Genomic DNA, 10,266 nt, shown 5'->3' on the forward strand with positions numbered 1-10,266 from the left:
ACCTGAAGAAAATACATCTGAGTATGGAGGCCCCCCTCCTCCTCCCGCTGGTTTCTTCCTTCTTTGTTGGTGGGGACAGCAGTGGAGCTGTTGTCCCCTGTCTTGTGGTTCTTGTGGGCTGGGTGATCTGAGGCTGTGGGCATCTTACTCTTAACCTAACCTAACGTAGCGGCATTTCTTTATTTCTAGTCCTGACGAGAAAAAACAACAACTGTCGGGTGAGGTTCTCTTCTGCACTGTTCATCCAATCCAGCAAATGTGGAGTAGGAGTTAAGATGGAGTGTTGCCTTGTTAAAACTTCTTATGGATGGGTGGCAGTATTGAGTAGCTTGGATGACTGACATGCCCAGAGTAAACTGCCTGCTACTTACGCTCAGAAGCTAAGATATACATATTATTAGTAGATTTGGATAGAAAACCCTCTGAAGTTCATAAAACTGTTTGAATGATGTCTGTGAGTATAACAGAACTCATATGGCAGGCAAAAACCTGAGAAAAAAATCCAACCAGGAAGTGGTTTGCAGTTTTTCAAGTGAACCAAAACTATAGTGTCTGTGGGGTAATTTTGCGCTTCCCAAGGCTTCCACTAGATGTCAACAGTCTTGAGAACCTTGTTTGAGGCTTCTACTGTGAAGTGGGGGAGAATAAGAGCTCATTGAGTGAGAAGACTGCCAGCAGGGAATGAGCCTCAGCCATGAGCGCTCACGTGAGAGGTAGCTCAGTTCCATTGCATTTCTGAAGACAAAGGATTTCTCCGGTTGAAACTTTATTGCAGATTTATGATTAAAAACATCCTAAAGATTGATTCTGTACATTGTTTGACATGTTTCTACGAACTGTAATGGAATCTTTGGAGTTTGTCTGACCTGCGCGTCGTGAATTTGGATTTGTGAACTGAAGGCGCGAACAAAAAGGAGGTATTTGGACATAAAGGATGGACTTTATCAAACAAAACAAACATTTATTGTGGAACTGGGTTTCCTGGGAGTGCATTCTGATGAAGATCATCAAAGTTAAGTGAATATTTATAATGCTATTTCTGACTATTGTTGACTCCAACATGGCGGATATATTGTATGGCATGTTTTTGTGTCTGAGCGCCGTACTCAGATTATTGCATGGTGTGCTTTTTCGCTAAAGCTTTTTTGAAATCTGACACAGCGGTTGCATTAAGGAGAAGTTTATCTAAAGTTCCATGCATAACACTTGTATTTTCATCAACATTTATGATGAGTATTTCTGTAAATTGATGTGGCTCTGCAAAATCACCGGGTGTTTTGGAGGCAAAACATTACTGAACATAACGCACCAATGTAAACTGAGATGTTTGGATATAAATATGAACTTTATCAAACAAAACATACATGTATTGTGTAACATGAAGTTCTATGAGTGTCATCAGATGAAGATCATCAAAGGTTAGTGATTAATTTTATCTCTATTTCTGCTTTTTGTGACTCCTCTCTTTGGCTGGAAAATGGCTGTGTTTTTGTGTATAGGCGCTGACCTAACAATCATATGGTATGCTTTCGCCGTAAAGACTTTTTGAAATCAGACACTGTGGCTGGATTAACAAGATGTAAAGCTTTAAAATGGTGTATAATACTTGTATGTTTGAGGAATTTTAATTATGAGATTTTTGTTGTTTTGAATTTGTGTTGTCACATTGCACTTTCACTGGCTGTTGTCATATCGATCCCGCTAACGGGATTCCAGCCATAAGAAGTTTTAACGTCCAAAAGCGGAAGTCTCATGCATCGGGTTTTTCCCAACCCCACTGTGGGTGCTCTTTTCTTCGGGGACAGACATACAGGATAGAAACATGTTTTAAAGAGCATCCTTTTTGTAATTCACATTACATAATGTTTTAATAAGATGCTAAAACTAGTGAAATACAATCAGCATCAATGTACAGTTCAACAGAAATTAATGGTTTGTGAAAGTGGAATTGAAGACACTACACAGGGCAAATACATTCATTAGTATTGAGAGATAAGGAATAGAGATGGCATACGTTTTTGACCTCCTCCTTGTCACTGCTGCCATCTGAACTGCAGTTACCCGACTCACGGAATTATGAGTTTCTGTCAAATAAAATTCTACATCAAATGGGAAACAGAACAGGTTTCTTTCAAATATATAAGATGAACAGCAGTAAACGAAATGTGGTATTATTCATTTAACAGCTTTCGTACTTGTATCAGCTAAGTAGACCTAGGCCATCAAGGTTGGAATGAAGTTCTTTAAACTGTATTCAGTAGCACGAGCGCATCAAACTCTCACTCACTTTCTTTGGGAAATGGAATGAGAGCTGTGCATCATTAGCAAACCTACCTTTTCAACTGCTGAATGGATAACTGTAGGCCATGAGGTTGAATGGCACTCTCCATTCATTGCAGTGTTTCTATTAATATCCTTATATGCGGTTTAATGATCTGAGTTGCATTTCTCAGTCAATTACATTTTATGAAGTTTGCATTTATGTTCAAAGTTGCAAGGATGCTAGGGTAATGGAGTTAAAAAAGTACCATACCATAACCTACAGTAGCTTGCTTTAAATGTCGCAGATAGAGCTATGGATAAATTTACCCATTACATTGTTTTTCTGTTTTAACCATATCCCAAACCTTAATCCTTAATGTAACTAATTGGAATTAATACCTGAACAGTTAACCAATCAGAATTAATGCCTGCATTTAACCCTAGAGTTGTTTCTGTTTTAAAACCCTATCCCAAACCTTAACCCAGTAAGAACTAATGCCTTGACCATAGAGTTATTTCTGTGAGCATAAATCGTCTGTTGTTTTATATTTGAGATTCTTCAAATAGCCACCTTTTGCCTTGATGACAGCTTTGCACACTCTTGGCATTCTCTCAACCAACTTCATGAGGTAGTCACCTGGAATGCATTTCAATTAACAGGTGTGACTTCTTAAAAGTTCATTTGTGGAATTTCTTTCCTTTCTAATGCGTTTGAGCCAGTCAGTTGTGTTGTGACAAGGTAGGGTGGTTTACAGAAGATAGCCCTATTTGGTAAAAGACCAAGTCCATATTATGGCAAGAACAGCTCAAATAAGCAAAGAGAAATGACAGTCCATCATTACTTTAAGACATGGTCAGTCAATACTGAAAATTTCAAGAACTTTTAAAGTTTCTTCAAGTGCAGTCACAAAAACCATCAAGAGCTACAGTGAGGGAAAAAAGTATTTGATCCCCTGCTGATTTTGTACGTTTGCCCAATGACAAAGAAATGATCAGTCTATCATTTTAATGGTAGGTTTATTTGAACATTGAGAGACAGAATAACAACAAAAAAATCCAGAAAAACGCATGTCAAAAATGTTATAAATTGATTTGCATTTTAATGAGGGAAATAAGTATTTGACCCCTCTGCAAAACATGACTTAGTACTTGGTGGCAAAACCCTTGTTGGCAATCACAGAGGTCAGACGTTTCTTGTAGTTGACCACCAGGTTTGCACACATCTCAGGAGGGATTTTGTCCCACTCCTCTTTGCAGATCTTCTCCAAGTCATTAAGGTTTTGAGGCTGATGTTTGGCAACTCGAACCTTCAGCTCCCTCCACAGATTTTCTATGGGATTAAGGTCTGGAGACTGGCTAGGCTGGCTCTCATGAGGGCTGCCACAGGAATGGAAGACCCAGATTAATTTCTGCTGCAGAGGATAAGTTCATTAAAGTTAACTGCACCTCCGATTGCAGCCCAAATAAATGCTTCATAGAGTTCAAGTAACAGACACATCTCAACATCAACTGTTCAGAGGAGACTGCGTGAATCAGGCCTTCATGGTCGAATTTCTGCAGAGAAACCACTACTAAAGGACACCAATAATAAGAAGAGACTTGCTTGGGCCAAGAAACACGAGCAATGGACATTACACCAGTGGAAATCTGTCCTTTGGTCTGGAGTCCAAATTGAAGATTTTAGGTTCCAACCGCCGGGAACGGATGATCTCTGCACGTGTGGTTCCCAACGTGAAGCATGGAGGAGTTAGTGTGATGGTGTGTGGGAGCTTTGCTGGTCAGTGATTTTAATTAGAATTCAAGGCACACTTAACCAGCATGGCTACCACAGCATTCTGCAGCGATACGCCATCCCATCTGGTTTGTGCTTAGTGGGACTATCATTTGTTTTTATGCAGGACAATGACCCAATACACCTCCAGGATGTGTAAGGGATATTTTACCAAGAAGGAAGGTGATGGAGTGCAGCGTCAGATGACCTGGCCTCCACAATCACCCAACCTCAAACCAATTGAGATGGTTTGGGATGAGTTGGACCACAGAGTGAAAGAAAAGCTGCCAACAAGTGCTCAGCATATGTGGGAACTCCTTCAAGACTTTTGGAAAAGCATTCCAGGTGAAGCTGGTTGAGAGAATGCCAAGAGTGTGCAAAGCTGTCATCAAGACAAAGGGTGGCTACTTTGAAGAATCTGAAATATAAAATATATTTGATTTGTTTAACACTTTTTTTCGGTCAACATATGTGTTATTTTATAGTGTTGATGTCTTCACTATTATTCTACAATGTAGAAAACAGTAAAAATAAAGAAAAACCTTTGAATGAGTAGGTGTGTCCAAACGTTTTGACTGCATTCTGAAAGTATTCAGACCGGTTGACTCTTTCCATGTTGTGTTACGTCATAGCCTTATTCTAAAATTGATTACATTTTTCCTCATCAATCTACACCCAATAACCCATAATGACAAAACCAAAACAGGTTTTTAGACATTTTTGCAAATATATAAAATAAAACAGAAATATCACATTTCCATAAGTATTCAGACACTTTACTCAGTATTTTGCTGAAGCACCTTTGGCAGCGATTACAGCCTTGAGTCTTCTTTGGTATGACGCTACAAGCTTGGCACACCTGTATATTGGGAGTTTCTCCCATTCTTGTCAGGTTGGATGGGGAGCGTCGCTGCACAGCTATTTTCAGGTCTCCCCAGAGGTGTTTGATCGGGTTCAAGTCCGGGCTCTTGCTGGGCCACTCAAGGACGTTCAGAGACTTGTCCCAAAGCCACACCTGCATTGTCTTGGCTGTGTGCTTATGGTCATTGTCCTGTTGGAAGGTGAACCTTCGCCCCAGACTGATGTTCTGACCGCTCTGGAGCAGGTTTTCATCAATGATCTATCTGTACTTTGCTCTGTTCATCTTCCCTTAGATTCTCCAGACGTGGCGCTTGGTATTCAGGCCAAAGAGTTCAATCTTGGTTTCATCAGACCAGAGAATCTTGTTTCTCATGGTCAGAGTCCTTTAGGTGCCTTTTGGCAAACTCCAAGTGGGCTGTCATGTGCCTTTTACTGAGGAGTGGCTTCCTTCTGGCCACTCTACCACAAAGGCCTGATTGGTGGAATGCTGCAGAGATGGTTGTCCTTCTGGAAGGTTCTCCCGTCTCCACAGAGGAACTCTGGAACTCTGTCAGAGTGACAATAGGGTTCTTGGTCACCTCCCTGACCAAGGCCCTTCTCCCCCGATTGCTCAGAGTCTTGGTGGTTCCAAACTTCTTCCATTTAAGAATTATGAAGGTGTTTTTGGGGACCTTCAATGCTGCAGACATTTTTTGGTACCCTTCCCCAGATCTGTACCTCGACACAATCCTGTCTCGGAGCTCTACAGACAATTCTTTTGACCTCATGGCTTGGTATTTGCTCTGACATCACTGTCAACTGTGGGACCTTACATAGACAGGTGTGTGCCTTTCCAAATCCTGTCCAATCAATTGAATTTACCACAGGTGGACTCCAATCAAGTTAGAGAAACATCTCAAGGATGATCAATGGAAACAGGATGCACCTGAGCTCAATTTCGAGTCTCATAGCAAAGGGCCTGAATACTTATGTAAATAAGGCATTTCTGTTTTTTTATTTTTAAAACATTTGCAAAATATTTGTCATTATGGGGTATTGTGTGTAGATTGCTGAGGATTTGTATTTATTTAATGTATTTTTGAATAAGGCTGTAACATAACAAAATGGAAAAAGTCAAGGCACTGTATGTACTACACATCTGTATGTACTGTTAAAACTATGTACTGTATATGTATTTATTTATTTAGTTGTTGTTATTATTATTATTGTTTTTGCTGCCTCTTGGGCCCCCAACGCCCTGGGCCCAGGAGCTTCAGTCCCGGTAAGCCCCTGCATTAATCCGGCCCCGTATCGACTGAGTTTGTAAACTTAGTTGTGCCACATGGTTCCAAGTGCCAATAAATCAGCACAATCGACCTTTTCGGTTGTTCAAATTGCTGGTGCCTTGAAGCTGAAATTGGGATCATGATGTATACTGTCGTAATGACCATACAACCTTTTTTTATACGAGAGCAATGTACAAATTAGGAATTTGTGGTAAGTGCATGGTGACCTTGACAGTTTATTGTTAAAACGAGAGGCTGCCTGGGTCTTTAATTTAAAGACCCTTGCTCCATTCGGCCTCAACGTTGACTTTGATCTGAAGCCGTTCTTGTGATTATTGTGTTTTTGCTATCCATTGCAAATGTTTGTTGGCCTATGTAGCCAAATTGTATCTATGATCGTATGTTATCCATTCATGCTTTTTCATATGTTCTATATATATCTGTAAATCAACCAATTAAATCAAGCCACAGCCGGCCATGATTACAGACACCTGTGTCTGTCCTTTCAAAGTTTTATGAATTAGTAACCCGCGGTTTTTGTCATTTCAGTTGTCTGTCGAAACAATGGTTATAAAATGATTGCATCTGAGCTTCTAGGGTGTGAGGCTCTCCTTTTATTTTTCAAGCTCGTGGGGGCCGCCATCTTTATGCACTTCTGCTATTGAGTAAAGCAGCAAACACTACTTGATTCCACATACCAATTGACAAACTAATTGAGAGGGGACCGCAAACACCTGGGCTGAGGAGTCATGGGCCCTTTTCAAATGAATAGGTATATTTAAAATGTGCATCTTTTCTTGTATGCTTGATGTACTGACACAACAAAGTGAACCTATGGAAGGAACACTTGCCTACACTAAGCCTATCCAGTCATATTAGTTCAGTCAGTTCTTGCTTAAAGTAAGTAAACAACAAGTTAAGCAGATGAATTATTTGAATTGGGCCTTATCTAGGCCTATTTTGACAATGTTGCGCTTGAGTGCGTTGCACCTGTGCTTTCCTGCCACCAGAGGGGAACAGAACACTGCTTTGATTTCACAGGCTACTGCAATCCCAAATTATCTGAGACCAATTTACTGTGACCTGAAGGAATTCTCAGTCAAAATAATTTTCCATCCCTACTAAATGTTGCTGACAATTAATAATTCAAATTTCTAGTCACAACTCTGTAATTTGGCCATGTTTGCCTCAGCCTTATTCCCCACTTTTCCAATTTTCGATTCTTATTTGTGAACATGGCAGAGGTTGTCATAAAAGAGATTAGCAGATGCACATAGAGAAACCTATAGACACAGACACCCTGAAATGGATTGCAACAGATCCATGAATACATTGTATTGACACAAACCTACACAGTAGGCCTTACAAGAATAAGTCAAAAGATGAAAAGCATTTTATGCATACCGGTGGGTTAAATCTCTTGGGGGTTCTGTAGAGTTAATCTTGTGTAAAGACAGTAGTTGGGTAGTGAAGATGATAATGATGATGATGATGATGATGATGATGATGATGGCTCATCATAGGTTAAATCCATTTGATACTTCTTTCTCAGTGCTCATTTTTGGTGGACGTCAAAAAGGTAAACGTTTCTTGCGATCGTAAGGTCAGGCAGGCAAGAGGCTAAGGATAAGGTAACATTCTTTTTGATTTTATCCCAAAAAATAATGGTAGCTTTATGGTAGCAAAGGTTGAGGTAAATAATAATGTTGACAAAATAGGCAAAAATGACATGGCTACAGAACAAACAAACAAACAAACAAAATTAATTTCCTCCAAGAAATCAAAAATCAAAGACTAACCCTTAGGAAACAGGCTATGGGTAGGCCTTGCCTACTATGAAGACAAAATAATGGTTGTGTTCCCCTGCTTAGACGTTGCTAACACATGCCAGATCTTACAATGCCTGGATAAGTAGTTTACATTTCAGCTAACCTCATCATATGTTAGAGCAATCTGGCGCCCGACTGCATAGTCGAAGACATGGCACGCAACCATTGCTTGATGCATGCGACGTCTGAGCAGGGGAACGCGACCACAGCCTACCCACATAGGCTGAATCTCAAATCATGCCTGCCCCTTCTGCCCTCCATTTACACATTCACGTGCGCCTCCACCGTATGCACAAGTGTCCCAAACTAAAGGAGTGGAAATTATGGAGGGTATAGGGGCTAATTTGACCCTCTGATAGCCACTTGTACCAAGCTAGCTATGCTGCAAGCTTCAGGGTGAAGTGGTATCCCATAACACGCCACATTACTTTTGAGTTTGCGCAATTTCTCACGAAAGAATGGAGAAGCGTGCATAATTATGAGCTACCTGTATTTGTTTGTGTCTGACTTCGATGCTTGTCAAATGTAACATATGAAATACCTCCCAAATTAAATGTTTAACTGTTAATGAGGTTTATATCTTGTAAAACGACAGGGGGATATTTGAATTTCATGCTTGTTTTATTATTTAAATGTGAAACATGAATTGCATCATTCAAGTCACTGTGTGTCCTGAAGTTCATGGGTTTATTTGATCGCCCTCGTCACCTTCTGAGTTTTGTTAGCAACACCTGATAACGGAGGGCCCTCCAAGCGAGTTGGTAGGGGTGAGGGGCTGGTTTGGGATTCACAGATACTCTCTCCTTAGACAGGGGTGTCAAAGTCATTCCATGGTGGGCCTAGTGTCTGCTGTTTTTTATTTTTTCATTTCAATTGAGACCTACTGTATACAACCAGGTGAAGGGAGTTCCTTACCAATCAGCGACCTTAATTCATCAGTCAAGGACAAAGGAGGAGCGAAAACCCGAAGACACTCGGCCCTCCGTGGAATGAGTTTGACACGTGTACCTTAAGGGTGTACTGACCACTGGCAAGGCCAGGTACAGTAGAAATACCTTTAACCGCACCCTGGGCAAAACCATTGCCGCAATAAGCAGGGGTGCACATAAACAATTCATTGGCTGAAAGCCATACAATGTCTAAATCAGACCAATAATCATCATACAATATTACAAACTGGTGTACACTTTCAACACGAGAGACAAAATAATACATACAAAATGGCAGAACACACAGGAAAAAGTGGTGCACGCCTCTCACCGTGGGTGTGCATCATGTAGAACGCAGTCGACGTGAACGAGCAGACCTTGGGTAGCTACAAAAAGCATGTGACAAACACAAGGGAGTGTGTTCCCCTCTCAGACGTAGCATGCATCAACCAATAGTTGCGTGCCACGTCATCAACTGTGCCTTAGGGCACCAGATTGCTATAACATGACGTGGTTAACTGATGCGTAAAATACCTATCCAGGCTTATAAGATCTGGCATGCGTCAGCAACGTCTGCGAGCCCTCGAAGTAAATGCTAGTGATGGGCATTCCAAGTCTTTTCCGTGTGCAGGCTCTTTTGGCTCTGTTCACATAGAAGAGTGGTTCAGTAGTACTTAACAATGTATTGAAAAATAGCACATCTGTTGCAAATGTCGGAGAGACAGACAGCAAGGTTTATACAAATCTCCGCTGTTGAAAACCAATTGCTAGTCTAAAAGAAATGGGAAATAATGTCTAGATGCTTTTTATAGTGGAGATCAAGTTTATAAATTGTCTGGCTGGGCTGATGAGATATTGGATTGGGCAGTGAGATGAAATAGAGTAAATAGGCATTTCAACTTCATAGCTTTAGCCGGTGGTAACTTGTGGAATAGACACCTGCTGGAATGCTGTTTGAACTAATCAGCATCCAGGATTAGACCCACCCGTTGTATAATTAAGCAATAAGGCCCGAGGAGATGTGGTATATGGCCCATATACCACGGCTAAGGGCTGTTCTTATGCATGATGCAACGCGGAGTGCCTGGACGCAGCCCTTAGCCGTGGTATATTGGCCATATACCACAAACTCCCGAGGTGGCTTATTGCTATTATAAACTGGTTACCAACGTATTTAGTAAAAATAAATGTTTTGTCATACCTGTGGTATACAGTCTGATATACCATGGCTGTCAGCCAATTAGCATTATTAAGGCTCGAACCACCCAGTTCATAACTACAGATAATCGTTGTTTCATCAAAAATTCACCAAAAACTATGTTCAAAAACAGCTGGTCGTTTGCAAACGA

The sequence above is a fragment of the Salmo salar genome, chromosome ssa10 (genome assembly GCF_905237065.1).
Source record: "Salmo salar chromosome ssa10, Ssal_v3.1, whole genome shotgun sequence".
Taxonomy (NCBI): domain Eukaryota; kingdom Metazoa; phylum Chordata; class Actinopteri; order Salmoniformes; family Salmonidae; genus Salmo; species Salmo salar.